Source organism: Topomyia yanbarensis, chromosome 3, assembly GCF_030247195.1.
Source record: "Topomyia yanbarensis strain Yona2022 chromosome 3, ASM3024719v1, whole genome shotgun sequence".
Taxonomy (NCBI): Eukaryota; Metazoa; Arthropoda; class Insecta; order Diptera; family Culicidae; genus Topomyia; species Topomyia yanbarensis.
In genome coordinates this window covers 421680202-421703023 of record NC_080672.1, presented here as the reverse complement: position 1 = coordinate 421703023, position 22822 = coordinate 421680202, and the positions used below count along the sequence as shown (strand labels likewise).

The window sequence follows — 22822 nt, the reverse complement described above, 5'->3', positions numbered from 1 at the left end:
CAGCGGCGATCTCACAAACATGATAACATGCCGGTGATAAGATGAACGTCTCAGCGCTTACAAATTTTCAAATACGGTCTCAAGCGTGAACTTAAATACTCCCGCGCTCGCACGATCATGAATCGGTCACTTCCGGAAGTTTCTACCCTTGGTATCAGCAAACTAGGTTCACGCCTTCAATTGGACCAATTAAAAAAAGAAAGCTCTCATATCCACTAGACAACGCGTTCCATGACGACATGACTGGGAAGTCTAGTGATATGGGGTAACACACTCCCTGTCAGAATGTGAATTGTACACCGGAACCTAAATATCAGAATGACGGTCATGTGAATGGCCACAAAGTTACAAAATCGAGTTTAGTACGTGTGAAGTCACATGAATGCGAGCACACGCGACAAACACGTTAACATACAAACGCTGAAGCCCTTCGCGATCAACAATGCACACCTTCGCTCGCCAGCGCACAAAACTTAATAACACCCCGGTGATAAGGTAAACGTTTTAGTACTTAGGAAGTTTAAAACGCGGTCTCAAACACGAACCTACAAACGTCTGTGTTCGCGCGATCATGAATCGGTCACGTCCAGAAATCATTACCCTTCGTCCTAGCAACTTAGGTCCATACATTCAGTTGGACCAATCAAAAAATAAAGCTCATATCCACTAGACAATCCCACCTTCAATGGTGGCATCATTGGCAATTCTAGTGATATTGAAAATCTCACTTTCTTCTAGCATCTGAACCGTATACCAAAAAATAAGTATTAGATTCACGGTCCGCGCGCGATCGTCTAATAGCACTCGCAAATATGCGCAAGGCACACGGTTATAAAATAGAATTTCTACACCCGAAGTTACCTACACCTTAATCACACGCGACATACAAACGCAAACGCGATTTAACACGTTAAAGTATAAATGCTCAAGCCCTTCACGATGATACACGCGATCGTGAAGTCTCATATCTGAACCATAAAATGAATTTCACATTTAGAATCACACTACACAGCAGGAGTGTGTGATTCTGACGGGGAGCCCTTCCGAGAATCTAGCTCTATAGTTCCAGTAGGACAATTCTAAAAAAAACCTAAACCGATTTCGAATATCGTGGTATGAAAACAAATCTAAGTGATTCAAACAATTTGATTTCGAAAATATTTTGGGAATTTACTCAATAATGATTAATGAATGAACTATTTCTCAAAAATCTACTACAAGCATAAAAATCAAACGTTTTCCAAAGATAATGTGTTTGACCATTGCATTGGGTTTTGCTTTCAACCGTGAATTTGATGTTTGGCGGCATATGACTACATAGTTCATCATGCAATACTCCTAGTAGTGAGGTAAAAACTTTTTCATAGAGTTCATATTCATATTAAACTTGTAGCATCACCGAAAGCAACTGCAATACCAGAATGTTCCTGCCTCCAAAGAAGTGTCCATTTCCAAGAATTTAAATACTTAATGTACAAGTTTGAAACATTTCCTTTTCATGGTACTGGTTTGTATATCATTCATTAACCCATATCTCCGGATCGTTTATTCCGAACGAAATAATTCGCAAGTTGTAACGATGACTGGAAAGAAATTGCATTGTAATCGACTGAGTGCACGATTTTCGTGCTGTCGACACTCCCTTGTTTTTACTCTTTTTCTTACTAAGTAAATTAATACTTTGAAATATCTACCTGTCTCATTTACGAATCGCATTCTCTCACTCTGTCGTTTTCTGTTTAACGAGCTTGAAAGTACATTAAACCTCATCTCAGTTTAGTATTTTAAATTACGCTATAAAAAATGCTTCCGAAAATTCTATACTGTGCAAAAGTCCTCCTTTTTTTGGTTCAGTGTATTTTCACCGGTTAGTTGTTTGTATTGATCGGTGCAGTTATTTTTTTTATTAAGCACTATTTACACTAAACAGTACCGTGCACGGACACCAATATTCTTTCATACATTCCAAATGCGAGCATTCACACTTGTCCGGAACGGTGCCGTGCCAGACAAGTGTGAATGCTCGCATTTGGTTGTATGAAAGAATATTGGTGTCCATGCACGGTACTGAATCGGATCTGAGAGGGGTAAATTTTATTTTATTCGACGTGATTTGTGCCGTTTACGCGTCGTTGATCGCATCAGTCGGTTCAAAATTTTGTTATTGTGAAGTTTAAAGTGTTTCCTGTTTGTTTTTGTGTCGTGAAAAATCGAGTGAATATTCCAGATCCTGTGTGTAATTACCCACAAACAATTCACGCGCTCACTGCGCCCTCTGCTCGCGGGTAGCGCAAAGTCTTTCCCAGTTTACAACTGGAGCGTGTGACAATGAGACTAAAACGATAAGCCAAACCTAGGGCAGGTAGAAAATCGACATGCATTATGACAAGTTCATGCGTTCACTGCGCGAAAACCGTCAAATCGGAAGTCGACTTTATGGAATGCATAATATTTTGCAAAAATGTGGCACAACTTAACAAGCCGTTCTTGAAAAAACTTTTGGATGTGCAATGAATGTGTCAAACTGATGAAGTTCGGTCGCTTTCGCGACACCGTTTCTTCACTTGGATGTGTTACCGCTGCTATCGCTGGAAAAACGGATGACGTCTGTGCCGAACTAGAGGCCGAGTTATCGAAAAATAATCAAAAAATAGGGTGGATTACCCTACAATCCTCGGACGCCTGGATCTTCAAGCTCTATGCAATAACTCTCTTCTGCGAGTCCCGCTCAGGAGAACCAACTATGGGTACCAGAGCGCTGTTACCGGACTTCAGCGTGTTTTTAACATGGTGGCAACGACTTTTGACTTCAACCTGACGAGGAATTCCATTAAAGCTAAAATAATGTTAATTCTGAAATGTAATTAGTTTAAGCAACCACCATTGGGGCCAAGGGGTCTGTTGGTGAGGGTACAACAAATAAAGAAATAAAATGTGTTGGTGTCCCACATGTCAAATAAGTCAATGGACAGGTTTACCTTCTACCGCTTGTTGATCATTCCGTCTGCCTTCTCCCTGGCTCGTGTTTGCGTCCATGTCGTCGTCGCTAGAGCTTTGATTTTCACTGTGAGATGTTTGGTGCTTTTTCTGTTTTCGAGTGACTTTGGTACAGCCGTCTTGCCTAGGTATATTAACTATTGGCTTGGGGATACCGTGGAATATTGTTCGTCCGGCATTTATTTTTGGCCGGCTGTCTGTGGTGTTTCAGCAGATGTCGGAGGTTGTTTGGTGGAGTTGGTTATAGTAGATGAGTTTTTTTAGATGTTTTGGCGCATGGCTTACCGTAGTATGCCGTCTGGTTACAGAACTAACTCGTGGGCGTCTACCCAGTGTATGTGCAAAGAGTTCTTTTTATGTAGTTAACACCTTAAGATGATCTGCCCTCGAAAATCAAGTAAGATGGTGTAGGTTGATTCAGCCGCAGTCGCACCACCCGAGTGTCGTCGAGAAATCTGGGGAAAAGGTTTCTCCGTATGTCGCTTGTGATGGCTTCCACTTCTCCATACTTCGACATGAATTTTTTAATATAATCCGTACTAGCGCAAGGTGCCAAATCGTGTAGGCAAATTTCCGTCAGATCAAGGTCCATATACACGAGGATCTTGGTTTTGACTTTATGAACGTGTCCACTGGAAAACAGACAGAGAAAGAATGACCGGAACATGAGAATGAGAATGAATGGCTGGATTTATCGTTAGCTTCTGCCGATAGGCTTTGAGAGCAGACATCAACATGCCCCTCCATAGCTCCTTCACTGCCAACTGTCTGGTGGCGACTGAGTTAGGAAATGGGGCAAACAGTGATAATATATATCTCAAGCCTTGAGCGCAGTCCACTGGAACTAAAAATAGATAACGAGAGAGACTTGGCCCGATCGGTGAGAGGGAGAGGTGACGATCTGCGGAGACATTGGGTGTCGATGGATCAATTAGAAGGTATTGGAGGTTGCAGCGGTGATCACAAAAACTGTTGGGAACATGTGATGGCATCATCACAGTTCCTCGATGGCGGAGTGGTTAACGCACCCAACTAGAGACTGGGAGATCGCAGGTTCGATTCCTGCTTGAGGACATATCTTTTCTCAGTGTTTCCAATAAAGGTGAGTTTTCACCGCTCTTCATTCTCACTGTTCCGGTTATTCTTTCTATCTGCTTTCCAGTGGACACGTTCATAAAGAATCCTTAAGAAAGGAAAAAAACAAAGAGTATATATTGGTTTTGACGTTTTCATATTCGATGTCGTGCTGCACGTTGTTTTTCACTACGAAACTTTCTGTCTCGGCTAAGGGGTTGCACGTTATTAGTACTACTTGTCTCGTATGATGTACTTGTATGTGTACCACTTCTGTAAGCACAAGTTCCATTTTCACCTTGATCAACTGTTTCACCTCGCGCACTGTAGGTAAGACTGTAAGACGGGGCCGCAAAAAGTCGATCGCGATTGTGTTCTCCCATAATGGGCGAAATTTATTTTGTGGTTCACTCATTTCTCTCGCAGTTGGGGGCAACGGAACTATTCTGTGTCTATATGTTACACGTACACGTTTGAGCGGCGCGGCGCGTATAGTACTTTGTTGTTTGTATGCTGTTCGCAATCTTTTTGACATCTGATCTGTACGAGAATTCATTTTACTCATTTTAGTCTTTTTATTCATTTAGTTCATTTTATTGTTTTTTGTTGTAACTGACAACTTACTTTTCAATGTAGAGGCCCCTATTCAAAATTTCGTAAGAAGAGTCGTGTATGGTTTGGAACTTCTATATCTTTTGTTGTACTGCATGAATTTAATCAATTTCTCCGCCCTTTTTCCGAAAATATGTTCAGCAATATTGTATTAAATTTTGGAGTATGTATGACACGCATCAATAACGAAAAACTTTTTTGAAAAATCTTTCGAAAACTACTCAGAAATGGTGAAAATTTTAGGCTCATCTCGGTCAGAGCCATCAATATTATGCACCAACCGAACACTTTAATGATTAAAAGTTTTGAATAGGGTAACCCGGACCGACTTAAGCAAATCGCCCTTTTAGGTGGATAGATGTGAAAAAAGTTACCGGTCAAAAGTCCTAATTGTTAGTTTGAAACCTCAGCTACATTTTGGTGCCATTTGCACCACTCAATGGCAGCGCTAGGCGACGATTTGGAAACCTTTACGTTTTTCCATTCTTTTATAATGTAGGGGTAATTCGGACCTCCCTAAGGGGCAATTCAAACCGTCATTTTTCTTTAATTTTTTTTACAAAGGAATGATGTTTACCTATAAATTAGTTACAAGAGACGCTCCCTAAGAAGCAAAAAATAAATAAATTGTTTTACAAAAACTTAATCTGGCATGTCACAGCTGTCAATTGGCGGCCCATGTATTTTCTTTGCTGTGGTGTGTGCAATGGTGTGTGCAGCCGCAAGCCGCTGAACGGTTATTGACGGAATAGGAGGTCCGAATAGCCCTGTACGCTCATATCCCACAAAAGTGGCGAGCGTCTCGAAAATATCTCTGTTTTCACCCAAACAAAAATCATTCCATAAAATAGGAGCCTCAAGTTATCCAAAACACTTACCTTTTATTTTTTCACTTTTATTTGTTGCTTTAATTTTTCCATTATAATGATTTTTGTTTTGAGAATGTCAAAAAAGAGCACGTTGCATCTCCTTGCTACAAAGAACAAATAATCAACTTCAGCTCTCAAAATTAATGTTTCAGAATAGCGGTTTCACGAATATGTACAATAGTCAGAAGGACTTCCCATTTTCTGAGACATCGAGGGGGTCCGAATTACCCCCACTGTCTTAATAGCCACGGGTCCCCCTATAGGTCCACTAAAGATTAGTTTCATTATCATTCGTGTTGAACTGATTACAGCAAATGGAGCATCTCATCAAAAGGCTGTACAATAGCGAGAACGAAATATTTGTGAGCTGTGTACGGCTGGTCGATTTCGATTGGATTGGTTTGTGTACTTTCATTTATGGTAGTTAGAAAGTAGCATACACAGTGCAAAACCGGACTTAAAACACTCGACCGAAACCAGTTCGTGATTGGTTACGGCTAATTTAATGTACCGAGCCGCAAATCTTGAACAGTTTTCGTTCGAAGCTCCACCTCTTTAACGATGGAAGTAAACTGATTTCGTTCGATGGCCAACCCATTTGGCTTCGAACGTAAACTGAACCAAGTACAACACTGGGGGTCGAATGCTAGTGCGGCATCTCAACTCATTCTTGTTCTTACTAGCGTGCTGAACGGAAACTCCTGAATAAGCGAGCATTGGCCAGCATCAATCGGAGTTCCTGCAGAAGTAAAGTGGAAAAACTGCGCATTTAGTTTCGGTTACCGCGAGCGAGACAACCCGCATAGACCAGGGAAGGCTTTTTTCCCTCTTTTTTCAGATTCCTTTTTGTCTATTTTGCAGTTACACATTAAATAGTTTGAAATTACTTTTAATTTGATATCAATATCATTAAAAAATTATCAAGCCGTTCTCTTGCAATCCGAGACGTCAAATGAAGAAACATGAATTATTTACGGAATTTGCGTTTCGACTTCGTCTCATCAGAATCTGACACTAACATAGTGACATGACTGACGCTAGCTCCAAAAAACGGAGACACAATTTGTGCTCTTGAACAAACCGCTAGTTCAGCTTTTTTAAACTGATGAGAACTAGGTCAAGGTTAACAATTTTCAGTGTGTGTGTTTTTTTTCTTTTTTTTATATTCTCAATTAATTTTTTTATTACTTGATTAAAACCTACTTATCTTTTAAAAATATATAAATATAATAAATTCTTAAATTAATTTAGGTCACTCGTTTAAATAAAAACACAACAAAGTTAAGCTTCCTTCTTCCTATGTTTGTGAAGTGTAATGCTTGATTGTGTAATTCTTTCGATCAGTGAGTCAACTTTAAATATCTAAAAATATATAAATTTTAGAAAATATCAAAGTTTAAGATTGGATCTCATAAGAAATTCAAAGAAGTGTGTGTATGTGTTATCCATCCTATTTCCAGTAGCCAGTACTGATTAAAAAAAATTCTTGCATGTATTCAAAAATATTCATGCAACTTACTTGGTTCACGGATTTAGGTAGGTGCTAGCTCAATTGACTTTCCGATGACCCATTTCGTATACAGCACCAGCCATGTTTCGAAATCATCTTTCCATCAACCAGCCCCGCCCTAATGTAATGCTTGTATCAATTGGATTTTAACAATACAGTAAAACTTCCGACTCCTTACAGGAAGGTAGAAATCGACGCGTATTTTGTGCATTGCTTTGATTTGTATATATATAAATTTACACATGTATACTGGAAAACTTACCAGGTTTTCAGTTTTCTACCTTCTTTGCTATCTCCTATTTTTATTTCATTCAACTTGTATCAATATATCCTGTATGTCCTGTTTATTGAAGAAAGAAAAAAGAAAAAAAGAACTGATTGACATCTCTCCCTCAGCGCTGCCATTTCTCTGAGCCTGATATCACTGCCTGTTGGACTTGTGTAGGTAATTCCATTGGAGATATTCAGGGAGCAAGAATTAAGTTAACAATTTTCAGAGTGATAGCAAAACCTTTTCATATAAGAAAAACAAAAATGTGCCAAATCAAAAGTCTAAGTTTCGAGATTACACCAAATCACGACATTTCTTGTATTTTATAGAAATTAAGCATTAAAATTACAAATTTGATTTTTGTATTTCCCTTTACTCCCCACTGTGGCAAATGTGGTCAAAGCGACTTTGGTTAGACATTATTGATCAAGACTGGCAAATAGGTCATTGCGAAAAAAAGTTTTTTTTGAATTCTCAAATTGTTTTTTTGAATCTCTCATATTGTGACAAATGTCAAACTAAGCTCAGATGCCAAATTGCACATCATTTGGACAATTCTAGATCCCCGCCCACCTCGCTTGAAATTTTTGAAATTCATACTACGGAAAAAATGGAAGAAAAATTTCTATTAAATGCTATAACTTTTGAAGTAGCACTCAGAAAATTACAATTCATACCTTTTTTAAAGTAAATAACCTTAATATTTGAATGGAGATATTTCTGTTTATCGAAAAATACGGGAAAATGGGGTACTGGGTCATTTTGTCCCTGAAATCCCCTATTTTTAATATTTTTATCTACTCCGTGATGCAATTCATACATATTTTGCAGTTTTTCTAATGTGAAAAAATCTGAGATCGAACGGAGCCTTTTTGACCTTTGTCCGAATACGAGAAGCTGGGGTTTAGGAGCCTTTTGTTATTCATATTAAATTTGATCATTTTCTCATTCATATATCTCTAGCATTTTTCTTTCAATTTTCATAAAATGTATCTTGTAGAACGTAAAAAATTCTGGGGAATAAATCAAAAAATAGATTCGCTACCGGTAAAATTCAGAAACATGAAAAAATTTGACATTCACTCTACAAATCACATTTTTTCATTTTTTGTCCTAATACCTCAACTTCCCCTATTTTCCCAGGAAACAAACTATTTTCATGTGATTCCTAAGAATATTTCACACAAAAAGTAGTAAATTAAATAATAATTTATTGTTAAATGGAGTTGATATGAGCGATATAATGATAAAAATGGGAAATCGAGACTAAATGTCAGAAAATTTGTTTATGAATTTTACCGGTAACAAATCTATTTTTATTTTGTTCCTAAGATTTCCATGTTCACCAAGGTACAATTCATTAAAATTGAGTGAAGAATAATAGAGATATATGCAAAAGAAAATGATAAAATTTAATATGAATGACAAAAGGCCCTATAACCCCAACTTCTTGTATTCGGACAAAGGTCAAAAAGGTACCGTTCGATTTCTGAGATTTTCTCATATTAGAAAAACTACAAAATATGTATTAGTTGCATCACGGAGCAGAAAAATTATTGAAAATGGTGGATTTGGGGATAAAATGGCCAAGTACCTCACTTTACCGTATTTTTTCGATAAACAGAAATATCTCCATTCCAATACTAAGGTTATTTACTTTAAAAAGAGGTATGAATTGTAATTTTCTGAGTGCTACTTCAAAAGTTATAGCATTTAATATATATTTCCTACATTTTTTCCCATAGCATCAATTTCAAAAATTTCAAGCGAAGTGGGCGGGGGTCTAGAATTGTCCAAATGATGTGAAATTTGGCATCTGAGCTTACTTTGACATTTGTCACAATATGAGAGGGGGTGCCTTTGAGAATTCCAAAAAAACTTGTTGCGATGCCCTACTGGCAAATTCAAATTTCTTCTTTAATAAGTGTTGCATCGTTTTGATATCATGGTGGTCCAGTGTATATGAAAAATTGTTGTGCGGCCATGCTCTTTAACATGTAACTCCGGAACCGGAACTCCGATCGACAAAAAATTCACTAGCAACCGTTGAGAAGGTTGTACCATTTAGAATTAAGTTTGTGCAAACCGGTTCTGCCATCTCTGGGAAACAGAGGTGATATTTTTGCCATATACGCACACACACACATTTTCCGATCTCGTCGAACTGAGTCGAATGGTAAATGATACTCAGCCATCCGGACCGAGATTAGCTTAACGATTTGCAGAGTTGTGGCATAACCTTTCTATATGAGAATAGCAAAAAAAATCTGCAGAGGTTTTTCCGCATTGCTGCTCTTGTTCAACTCATTCATATTTAATTCAGCTATTTCGTTGGATAAAGTGAAGACCAGTTTTTATCAGCCCCTTGGTGAATTATAGGCTGATAAAACCGGGACATATATTTTTCTTTCTTTTTATGAAACCGAAGCTCTTAAAATATTCTTATTTAGTCCCTAGATATAGCCTCATAATCTTTCTTGACTATTTAGCTTAAACTTCCCTTAAGGGGGTCTGACAGCGCAAAATGAAAAAAAATTTAAAAAAAATTGCCTATTTCGGATCTCTAAGATAAGAAAAATATGCTCAAGAAAGGATTTACTCGAATTCAGTTTGGTACGTCTGCTAGAGCGCATCAAACTATCAACTATCAATTTCCATATGGTCGGTAATAAGTCAGATTGATTGAAATATTGATTTCGAGAAAAACGGATTTAAAGTTTGAATCGCAACATCCTTTACATTATAATTGGAAAATACTTTTTGCCATAATTCTTGTTTATGGTTACATATTTAAAATCTGACAAAAGTCGAATGTAGCTGAAGAAATTATTTACCCAGTGTTATCATTATCTCATTTTTTGATGTTGTGCGACTTAGTCCGGTCTGACTTAACACCGACCATATGTAGCTGATAAAATCGGGGGTAGATAAAATCGGGGGCTGATAAAATCAGGTCTTCACTGTATTACCAAAAATATTGAATGAAGGTATTAACAAAACTAAAAAAAAATGGCATAAAGTCTACTTCACCTAGAATCCGGACACTTTATTTATTTTGTAGTAGCACTTTAGTGATCGAATTTGGAACATTTTGACAACGTTTTGTTTGAAAAATACACATGTGTCAGCAGTGAAAGTTTCGTCTCGATGCGTGTAATATTGAATAAGTTGTGTTAAATGGAACATAGAAAATAAAAATTGTCCTGCACTCTCACGTTAGAAGTTTTTAAATTCTATACTATACTGCTATAGAATGGATACAGGTTCCAGAATCTAAATGAAGCTGACGTTATGATAAAAAATTCTTTAAACGTTTTTAGAATTTTGCGGATAACTTTGGTTATGGCAAAGTTTATGCTTATAAATGTAAATTTCAAAGAAGCCCTCTTTCTCAAAAAATAGTTTTCAGTTCTTTAAATCAATAAGCTCATAACCCTGAAATGTACACACGTAGTCCAATAATGCTTCTCTCTCAAGCCTGAAATTAGACCTTATCGATCCCTATGCAAGATAAGAAAATCATTGCCCAACTTTCTCATAGAATTATAAGAAAGAATTATAACGAAAGAACAGCTCATGTTTAAAAGAAGGACACAATATACAGAGAATATTTAAAATAATATCTTTCCTTACAAATAAGTTTATATTCATGAATTCTATTAAGGTTATTCTATAAAATTTTTGTTTCGACAATCATCTAAATAATCCTTTCTTTCGGTATTCGGAGCAAAAGCATTCGGCTTAATGATGCATTCGACAAACGACCCTTTCAACGGCATTCGATCATGTTACATTTGACCATATTACATTCGACCAACAGGCATTCGGCCAAATGACCCGTTTGGCAGGCGAAAAACTCATCGTATGCCAAAGTAATACTATGTTTGGGTGCTATAGTATTTAAAATGACATGGCCACAATCTAAAAAAATGTATGTAAATGAAAATCCCACCACAGCCATGTCAAATCGAATATCTAAAAAAGTCGTTGCGATACCCAAAGGAGTGAAAGTCTGGATTTAGAGATTCATCGATAAAATCATATCTGCAATCCCATCAGCTAAGTGCATCGCAAAATCTTCGAAACAAGAGTAAACAAAGAAAGTTAAGAAAACCTAATAACATACACGTGATAACAAATATCACTCAATCGTTTGGCGGCATGGAAACCCAAAGTTCATTTGCAACAATTTTGCTGCATTCAAAAGCAGAAGCTCAACGAAATTGAAAGTTCAATTGGCGGAAAGAAATCGCACGTCTTTTTTCATAACTACAACAAACCATTCATCAATCAATACACATGCTCGAACAAGCCCGCAAGCGGCCATCCGTCCAAACAACAGGTAGCCGAAATATGCTTTCCCCACTTCAGTGCGTTTTCTGTACCATGGGCATTGGGCACTTGTGGAAATTCCTAACGTGCCATGCGCATAGCCAGTCTTTCGCCACTCATAAACTGCTCGAAAAAAAAATCTATCGTTCATCGCCTTTGGGCTCGAATTTTCCCGCGATCATTGGCGAATAGGGCGATCAAAACAAAAACCCGAAACTGCTTGCAAACGCGCGCTCTCTCACACACACAGCGTCTCGCTCTCTGATTCTCGCGAACTTTTCGTAGTAGAAACATGATCATGCCTTTTCATCGGCTGCTGACGATCATTATCGGGTGCAAAGTTGACTTTCTTTCTCGGAGAAGTTCATGCGCGCCTGCAGTAAACGAATTGTGATCGCGCGATCGCTCTTTCTCTTGTTCGTTCGTTCGCTCGCATTGCACTCTGCTGGTTGGTTGGTAGGTTGTATCACCAGGTAGCAAAGTGAACCCCAACTAGTAGACAGGTTTCATCGCTTCACTGCACTCGCGTTGATGACGGCCGCCTCAGTCTAGTTCCAGTACTTGCGCCAGGTGGCACGCGTTTTTCGGTGTTCCGTGTGATGTTGACCGGCTGCAGAAGAAGAAGAAGAAACAGTCGCTGCCAGGTCGGTCCTTGGGTGGTTGGTTGATTGATCGTGTTTATGCTAGTTTTGATGATGCGTGAGAATAAGATGATGATGTCGTCGGAACGTTCCAAGTGAATAACCCTTTCGTGGTTTGAGGATTTAATAAAATCGCGAAGTCTGTCTAGGCACGTGAGCTAATGGATAGGTAATCTGCTGGGAAGATCCGTCAACCGTTGAGGGATGGGCAGACGGATTATGACGATTCAGTGACTTCGGAAGATGAGATGAAGTGGATGAAAATTGCATGTGCGAAACGGGATCAGTGAACCGTACAGAATTCTCCTCCCTCGTAGTGTTAAAGTTGAAGTGCAAACAAACAAACAAACAAACAAGCTAGCAAGGTGATGAATATGGCAAGGGTTACGCCAAAATGGTGTGGAAAAAATGTCTCATGAAAGTAAAATTTCGCCAACGGAACAAAGGCGCGGTGGAATTATTATGCATTGGGAAAATTGCGTGTGCCAATATGTATGTAACAGTACCGCGCTCTGTTTGGTTGTGAAAACTCGTCACGAGAAGATGAGCCTTTGCCAGAAGAGTGCGGTGGGATTTGAAGTGAAAGATCGTTTGACGATTGTGCAATGCCCAGTGAAAAAGCCAAATGCGGGGCGGAAAATTAAGTACCTTTAGTGTGTGTGTGTGTGTGGATCTATGCGAAATGGAACTAGGACGATTTGGCAGTCCGGAATGTGTGAGAGACGATGTGGATTCGATGCAGTAGTGGAAGTTTTAAATTGTTGCGGTTTCTTCGAGGTGCTGGATGGAGGATTAGATCATGCCGATTTTGAGCATGAAAAACGGTGGCGTGGTGGAAATTGACGCTGGTTCATTTCTCCTTGAGTTGTAACATGTGATCAATTGTTGCGTCGTGTTTTAGTAGCAGATTGAAAATCCTCTTGCTAGGATTAGTATCAAAATGTTTATTTCCAAAAATCAAATTCGCTGTAACAAAATAAAATTCGAGTTATATTTAAATACTTAATCGTTTCACGAAAACTGTTTCAGAAGGAAGTTTGTTCTTATGGTTATCCAAAGCACATTTCTGAATCTCAATTTTAAATCTGTGCAAATAATCACCGTCAAACGCTTCAGAGAACCAGTTAGCTGTACATCGGAAAAATTCAATCTGCGCGAAAACCATTTCTTTGATTCCACTCGAAGCCAGAATGATAGGCTATGGCTAGAAAATGAAAATCATGATCAGAGGCAAGAAACAACCCTTTGTAGTTTCTGGTTTTTACTGTTGCTGAAAACTAAACATGCGTTTAAAGATGTGTAAAAGTTGGCTATAGGTTATGTTTAAACTGACCAACTGTTGACTAGAAAAAATCCGTATACGTTTTATCTCAAAATTTAAAAAAAAACGCAAAATTGAGTTATTAGACTCTTTAGTGTTTTTTACACTCTATATTTTACTACAGATTGTGGGATTTTTACCAAATATTTTTGAAGCGGGCGTAGCGTGGTTGGTATATCCTTTGCCTTGTACGTAGTTCACCTGAGTTCAATTCCAACTTCGAACATAGAGTTTGAGATTTTTCTTAGTCCGAAAAAGGAGGCTAATGATCATATGGTCGGTGTTAAGTCAGACCGAACTAAGTGACAAAATATTGATTTCGAGATGTAAAGTTTGAATCACAGCATCCTCTACGTTATAATTGGAAATTATTTTCTGCCATAATTCTTGTTTATGGTAACATATTTCGAATCTGGCTAAAGTTGAATCTAGCTGAAGAAATTCTTTATCCAGTGTTATCATTATCTCATTTTTTGATGTTTTGCGACTTAGTCCGGTCTGACTTAACACCGACCATATGGTTGCAACCTCTATAAACGAAATAAAAAAAAATCTTCTGGGTTCAATGCGAGTGATGGAGCACAGGGAATATATACCCGAGTTCCTATGTTAGTGTTCTGATCGGTTTCCATGTAGCATTGTTATTTAAATAGCAGTGGTCATTCACGGAATCAAACTATAATTAATGTATAACTTCAAAGTTTGATATTCTACATTAGTATAGTTCGCCCATTCCGAGACATCGAACAGAGGAGTAACTGAGGTCGAATCCTGGCCAAAATTATTTACTGCTGGTATTGCTGTTATTGTGCCTTAATATGAACAAAAAATAGACAATAGCCAGTTTTTGGAACAATTCGGCATCTATCCAACTAGCAGTGCAGATTTATATATCCTTTCGAATACTAGTAATCTCGAGGATATCTTTGTGAATACATTTGTTTTTCTAGTTGCATAAACAAATGATTAATGGAGAAGGAAGAGACGCCTGTGCACGTATTCATAGAGATACATTTTTCCAAACATAGTATATGGCCTTACAGCATTTCACCCCACATTAGCAAAAATTTCAAAATTTTCAAATCGCTTGGAATTCGTGGATCGGACAAGTCCGAAAGAGTTCTTATGTTTTTTGGACAGCTGGAATCTTGTTTTGTAATACTGCTTTAGCAACATTACCGGATCTAGCCGTTTAATATAACTTTTGTATCATTCAAGTTTGGAATAAAATGTTTAAAAAACGTATTTTTAAAGTTGGTCCAGTGCATAGCAACACTACTATTATCAGTTAGTTCTAGGCTGAAGTTATATAAATGGTTGTGTTCAACTACGTTTGCGATAATATTGTATACATACGATACAGTTATCATCACTAGAAAGCGATATTGCTGGATATATTATGAAAATGATTAAGAAACCCCTTAAAATATCGCCATTTTGCATCAATGCAAAAATTCTTTAACAATTTTCGACATATTCATAATTTTGCTACGTTATAAAGTAGGCTTCAAAGTATGTAAAAAAAATATAACGAAACAAAAAATCAAAAAAAAAATATTTTGGTTATTGGCCAGGAATTTGTTCTAGTTACTCCTCTGTGCATCGTTTCGTTAATCGCATTATGCTTTTAAATTAGAGTATAATAAATTCTTGGCATGCAGGAAGGTTCTTAAAAATTGTATAGGTTTCTGTATAAAATTGTACGATGTACGAATTTGCACTTAGGGCACAAAACCTAACTTACAGAGTTGGATTTGAATTTTTTGTGTTCCACTCGTCAGTAACTGACACCAACTTGCTGCCAGTTAGACAATATATCCAAACTAATACCAAATACGCGTCAGTTAGCCAGTTGCTTTAACACATGTGTGAACTGTTTGGATTTAATTTCTAACTGACGCCAATTTGGTGTAATTACGGTCCGCATGCAAAAACTAAAGACCTGAAACGTTTGGTGATACTTTTTTCGAACTTGAATTCCGAAATGTTTTCTATACTACATATTCACAAAAATAGTCACTAATACAACGGAGTGCTACACAAATGAACGGATTAAAAGCAAAATGTAAAAAACGAACATTTTGCGTTTTGAACTCATCTCATCAGTAAAAGGGACCGTATTAGCACCAGTTAGATATTCAACAGAAAAAAAACACCAATCTTGTGTGAACGTCTAAAAATCTGGCTGGTCCCGAGGGATGACTCGAGTAGCAAGTACAGAATCTCTGGTTTGCTGGTGATAAAATGCACGAAACTTGCCATGGCGCGCGAAAATCCTTTTACGCAGCGGCACTCTATCTTGGAGGTCATTTATTTCTCTCAGGCTGTCGTAGAATACTTGACGATCGCAAGGCAGTCTTATGATCATTGGGGGCCCCTGGGCATACACAGAAGAAATCAGTATATCTTATTTTACTTCAAGGGTTCCAAAACAGGATATTTTGTAAAGGCAATTGAAAAGATAAGAAAATGATTGAGGGCTAGAAATTTGCGTTTCGTTTCTCTTAATAGCCTCCGTGTAATTGAATGCGCAGTTAGCAGTATACTGAAAGAATTAATAATAGTAATTTGAGCTCCTTAGTTACATTGCGTTGTTTGAGGATGAAGAATTTTTTGGCCAAGAAGGAGGACTTATTAGGGCAGATTTACAGTAAGTTCACCATTCGAACTCCCTTGTCCAGATCAGCAAAGAATACCTCGTACTTTATGATGCGCTTAAGGCTCTTTTCGTAAACTATGCTCTCAGCTATGTATAACTGCATAAATGTTACAACATCTACTATATATGCTATTATATATCAATAGATGCCAATCTTCGTTGATAGATGGGCTAACATTACTGGTGTAGAAGCCTATCGCTGAACTATAAGACTTTTTTATGCTTAAAATGAGGACAAAATACGGAACAATTCATATTTAACTATTTTGAATTCTGTTGGTTTATACTGTTATCAAATTGTTCCGCAAGTTCTTCGAACGACGCAGAATAACTAAATTTTGTTGAAATACAGTTTAACGTATAATGTTCGTATTCTTTGAATGTTGGCGAAATTTCGTTGTGTAGTTTGGTAAAGTTGGTGTGATTTCTATCCACAAATTAACATAACCTGAAATATAGCTATATAGCTAAGCAAACGTAAGGAAATTCAGCTCGCATATCACAAGAATTTGAAATGATCCCAATTGCAAACTTAGAAACGATTCGGGGCAGAGAACACCACGCTTTCGAGAGTATCTGATATTTACCGTCAGAGATAAATTTAATTTCGTGGCAAAATACAAACAAACAATAAATCTGAATTGCCTAGGGCTTTTGGTCTGGCAAGCAATCTGCAGCTGCGGCAAACCATGTTACATTTATGTCACAATTGGGATTATGAACCAGGTAAAATAATTTATCACAAAAATGCCTTCAAAAACATCCACTACCTCTTTTAGACAACACTGTGGTTCTTGTTTTTTTGCCTGATTTGACATCGCGCCGTTATGCAAAATCTATTCTAGAGTTGTATAGAGTCATCAAGATAAATTTTGTACTGGGCAATTACGAAGCTGCCGCCAAAAAATCAAATGTAGTTAAAAATGAAATGAAAATGTAATGATAGTAAAAGAAAGCTGGGAGAGAAGTGCACGAGCCGAAGATTCGTTTGTCTGTTCCAATTGACCATGCATGACAATAGCGCTGACATAACACAATATCAATCGCCGAAAACCAAGCAACAATATACCTACGAAAAACATTAATTTATTTTAAATATACTTCAATTAGGATTTCAACACAGATATGTCTTTAAACGAATTTCAAAAAAAATCCGTATTTTTAAACTAGGGAGCTTATAAAAGTTCTTAACATATTGAATGTAAGCAGTACCACGTTCCTGATGTGATGAAACTGGACATAGTGTGGCTTCGAAAAAGTCATATTTTTGTTTTTCAATAAACATATCGCTTCGCTAAGGATGAGGAGCGAGTAAAGGCGCTATAACCTGGCTCATTAGCCATGACAGGGCTAAGTACCTCTGTCCCATCCCAGGAACCAATGGAGTGACATTAACCCTCTTAGCCAAGTCACTCCCAACGATTTATCAAACCCCCATCAAATTAAAACGGTTGTGTACGGTTGTCCACGTTTCTTCCTTATTCAAGGTTCAAAATAATCAGTCGATTAAATTGTTCGTTGAATGAATAATTTGATTGCCGTATAATTTTTAATCATCTTTATTTTGTACGCTGCACAGTTGGCCTGGCCGCTTTAATGCTTGTGTCATGTTCAATATGTGCCACAAACATTAATAATGACAAGAAAAATTGTGGACGAACGTCTGCAATTTTCCAGGATCCCTACATGTATTGGCTGTGTATGTGTAAACTAGACTAGACTCGACTAGACTAGAAACATATCGCTTCGCTAAGGATGATTCATTTTCATAGCTTCTTGCTGCAAAACAGGGAATAACAATTCTTTCGTTGGGGGTGGGCGTAGCGTATTGGTAAATCGATTGCCTTGTACGCAGCGCACCTGGGTTCGAGTCCCGATCCCGCACATAGGGTTAGAAATTTTTCATAAGAGATTTTTCTAACCCGAAGAGGCGAATGACCTTAAGGTTAAAACCTCTATAATCGAAATAAAAAAAAATCTTTCGTTGTTGGTTGCCTGTCGCCTTAAATTGTCTTTGCGTTTGACATTAATCTAGCTTAATCTGACTTTTATTTTGGAGTCATTGATGGACGCAATTTTTGTGGTTTTGCAGTTGCCGTTATTGCCTGAACAGTTGTCACATATTTGGCGACTATTTGGGAATCAGGTGGCGGTGTATAAGACTATGTATTGTATGATGGTGTACCATTTCATCATAGGATGGTACCAATTTGTCATTGACAAGTGTAAAGCGTTGTTTGTAGAAGAGTACTGTCTTGTGTTTTTGTATTGTCGGATCAGGTAGGAAGACCGCAACCATTCAAATATCTAGAAATAATTAGTCTTTTCCATTTTTTCTTTTGTAACTGATTCTACTTTTCTGTATTTGCTACATGATACTTTTAAAGGCCATATCGCATGGCAGAGGTGGCAGATCGTGTAGTCGAATCTCGGTTTTGCCATTATCTATAAACACTAGAATATTGGATTTGATTCTAACGCTGTCACGATCAGCGACGGATTGTAGGTTGCAAAATGATTTTATTTTCTTGGCGCAATCTTTTGAACATTATCATCATTGAATGCCTGATATGACGGAATTGGATAGAGGTTACTTTCGCAAGCCTAAGCTCTGTAGTTTATTAGCAAATATTCCAAATAGTCGGACTAATACGAAAAAACCCGAAACAACATATAAACTATTATGAAAAGCAGCACATTTTAGAGCATTTTAATCTACAATGACATATTCTGTAATAAAAGTATGTCAATTAGTATGAAATTTCTCCATGATGCAATCAAATTTACAATGTTTTTTCGCAGATACATTATTAATTTTTTTTGCAACTTAAAATTTTAAATTTTTTGAAAATTACCACAACTTTTTTTAGTGTATATTTTTGCGAAGAAGGATTTTTCCCTCCAACTCATTCTATGATTTTACTGTTCAAAATTCGGTTCTCAATCAATGAGTGGTGTATGTAAAAACTCATATGCCTTTTTGAATAATTGCTCTAGATTCAAAATGATCTTATTGCTAGTTGAAAACAGGGAGGTGGTGTCTCGTGGACTTCCTCACTACGCTTTGTAAAGGTCGTCGCCCTGAGATTTAGAAACGATTTGCTTTGGTATTTCCTAAATGGTAGGGTGGATGTACCAATAGTCGCATGCTTAAGGAAAATTTTTGATAAAAAATCGATTAATAGACCTATGGGCAATGTTAATACATTAAACGAAAGCTTTCAGTCCCTACTTCATAGGAAAAATATAAAGATGGCTTAATAACCAATTTATGTATTCAAAACCGCTTGTACCACTATAGGAACACATGTACCAATAGTGGTGCAATCGCTAATTTCGGTTCCTATTGTTGCAAATCCCATTGCTTTCTTATGGGACTTGCAACTATAGGTACACTACATCAACTATAGGTGCAAGGGAGCTCAAAATTCTAAGAAAATAATTTTTTTCAATAGTTATTTGAGCAAATTTCAAGGATAACAGTTTTATTGTCGCATAATTTTAGTGCGATGAATCGATAAAAAAATATTTGTTGATGGTTGGTACCTTAGTTAGGCGTATAACCCACTACTGCAACTATTGGTACACCTCAACTATAGGAGCACCCACCCTAGTGTGTAGCATATTGTTTCAAACCGCCTTCCCGACAATAGCATTTCGTATCGTGCTTAGTAGTAATCCATTTACGATTTTTTTGTGTGGCTATTCACAAGATTCTCTTTATTCTTAAAGTTCAACGATTTATTTCGAATCTCACGATTCATTACTGCCTACTTTCTGGCAAGAGCTTTCAAAATTTTATATTATCTTCAAAATAATATTTTTTTTTGCTTCCAAAACAAAATTTAGCAATTTACAAATAAATGATGATACCGCAAGTTTTATTTCCAAAATTTATCAGGAATCATCGCAGGGTAAACATCGCGTCAGTCGTTGGAGGTTCTTTTCGAAACCCGCTTGCGTATTCGTCATTAAAACATTTCATAGGATTTAAATGAGTTCCACTTATTCCACTCAGATCAACCCAAATCGCACAGTGAATTGTTGTGTACGGCCGGTCACTCCCGACTTTAACTGATAATCTGTATGATCTGTCAAAAAAATCTCCTTTTGCTAGTTGCAAGGGATTTGTGCTTCGTTTCTGGCGAAGCGTCCCTCTACCTTCACGAGCACGTTTTCGTCGTACCCACGTTTCTTACATCGAATTACTGTTTTCCAGCTGCTACTCGCAACTCACCATATCGTTCCGTGTTATTACATTTAGCCGCTGCAAGCGTTCGGCTCATGCCACGTTGCGGTCAGGCTATTGATAGTTAGCCTCTTTTAGATCTTCTCGACGAGCTCCCAACTAAGCTGTGTTGACTATGCTATAAAGGACCCACTAACTAAACTTAGTCGAGACAACAGGTAGTATCTTAAATACACTGTAACTTTTTTTAAGGAATTCCACGAAGTTCCGTCCGAAAATCAATAAAATCGTGGCCAACCGTCTGATGCCGATGAAACTTTACGCGAATCACCGGCTGTTTTTTCCTCGATCAATCAGATCATTTTGATCCAAGAGCAATTTTTTAAAGCCTCAAAATTATGTGTTCAATCTGACCGACATGGTTGCTATATTATTCCGAGGAAAAAAGTCGGAAACAGTTCTACCCCGTTTGATTGTTCCTAAACTGTGCGTAGACAAAGAACCACGACTCCTATTCTTGCTGTGGAAATCGCAGGTTTCCAAATTTTCGAAGACCCTCCTTAAAATAACCCAGTAACGGTCGATGGGCTCTTTTTCAACGCCATATTAGACATTTGTATGTTGTTTTGACGTTGTGCACCCACGCCAGATCCAGCCAAAACAGTGGAGGAGTAATTTAGTCATGGAATTTGCGTTTCGATTATGTCTCATCAGAATCCAACACTATCTTAGAGCCGGACTAAGCTAGCGCCGGATTGACGCGAGCTCCAAAACCGGAAACATCTTGTCAAGTGTAATACCTCACAAGAAAAGTGCATCTGTTTAGCTGATGAGAACCTGTGAAATTTGGTTGGGTCTATCAATAATATACATATTGTTATACATTTCTCCTTAAGGAGAAAATTTGGGTGAAAAATAAGTCCGGTTCTAAGTAAATGTTGAATTCTGATATGATGAATTGTGTGTGTGTTTTTCTCACGCGCCAAAGTAGCTTTTTGTCCAAGTTATCTGTTTTATGCAAGATCTGCTCACAAAAATGAATCGAATCGATTCGGCGTGCGACTGAATCAAAGGAGATGGAGCAGTTTACGAATGGATTACTGAAATATTGTGCTGACGGACTATGACAGCGCTATGAGAACCACTAGAGGTTGTCCTCAAGGTGGAGTGCTGTCACCCATTCTGTGGTCCCTAGTAATAAACGAACTCTTGAACATACTGGAAGGTGTGGGGTACGACGTAACGGCTTACGCAGACGGAATTGTCATCAAGGCAAGGATGATTCTACAATGTCAGACCGTATTCGAAATTTCTTTAAACGTGATATGGTAATGATATAAATAGGAGAATCTTATCCCAAAAAAGTCACCGGAGTTTTAATTAAAAGGAATAGGAAAGTCACCTTGAAACCACCTATCCTAAATAGAATCACTATCGAATTTACTACGGGAGTAAATTGATCTTGTAATAATAGTAAATCGCTGTGGAATCGCATATTAAAAGAATAACTGAAAAGCCTTAAAATACGTGATAGCTTGCCGAAGTCTCTTTGGGAAAAATAGAGCTTAAAACTAAAAATGACGTCCATATTAAGAAGTATTAAAAAGGAGGCCTTGTCAATACAGATTCTAGATCGGTATTCACCTCAAAATCCTGGACCTTGTCTCGAAGCCATTGCACTTGAATATAGGCTGATCTGGTCTTTGTACTTCTATTCGAAGTTGTCATACCTGACCGCACTGAATAGATGAACTGGGGCCCGCTGTACGCCGTAGGATACTATACCGATGGCTCGGAAAAAAGATGGGAGCTGGAATAATTAGAATTGTTATATAGGGTGATGAGCCCATTTTCGCCATGTTTCTATTATAACCCTACCCATTTGAAGCCGTTGCACAGTGGTCGGAAACGCCAAAAACGTGAACTTAATTCACTAGAGACCAAACCATCGAATATTTTCACAGGATGTCTTTGGAGGAATGGTTCGTATGAATATTTCCCACAATCTGATAATAATTGAAATTAGGCATGGCTTACTATGATCTAACTAAAAAAATTAACTTTTTATACTGACGAGATAGAAAGTTGGTGTCTTCGACAAAGTTTTAGGAATGCTCATAGTGAAGAATTTTGTTGAAGAGCTTGAGCTTGTAGGAGTAAAGATTATCGATTTATAAGGCGTTTTCTATGGCAACCCCCTTAAATCTAGTTTTTTTAATATAACTTTTTTCATTGTGACTTTTCGTGCAAACTATGTTCTATACAAATGTGTAGGTATCAAAACTACATAGTATCGAAAAAGTCAAAAAACACGATAAAGTAAGCTTACCCTATTCATAGGGTTCTA

At 37.6% G+C, this 22822-nt stretch overlaps 1 protein-coding gene across 5 annotated transcripts in view; it reads left to right on the top strand.

Moving 5' to 3' along the window:
- Positions 1-22822, top strand: part of LOC131692963 (guanine nucleotide exchange factor DBS) — a 382061-nt gene that overhangs the window by 243493 nt on the left and 115746 nt on the right. The window contains exon 1 of one of the 5 annotated variants that reach the window (XM_058980401.1): positions 12223-12309. The exons of the other annotated variants lie outside the window; for them this stretch is intronic. The gene's annotated coding sequence lies outside the window, so the exon portion shown is untranslated. Of the gene's footprint in view, positions 1-12222; positions 12310-22822 lie in introns of those variants that run through there. 5 annotated transcript variants of the gene reach the window in all.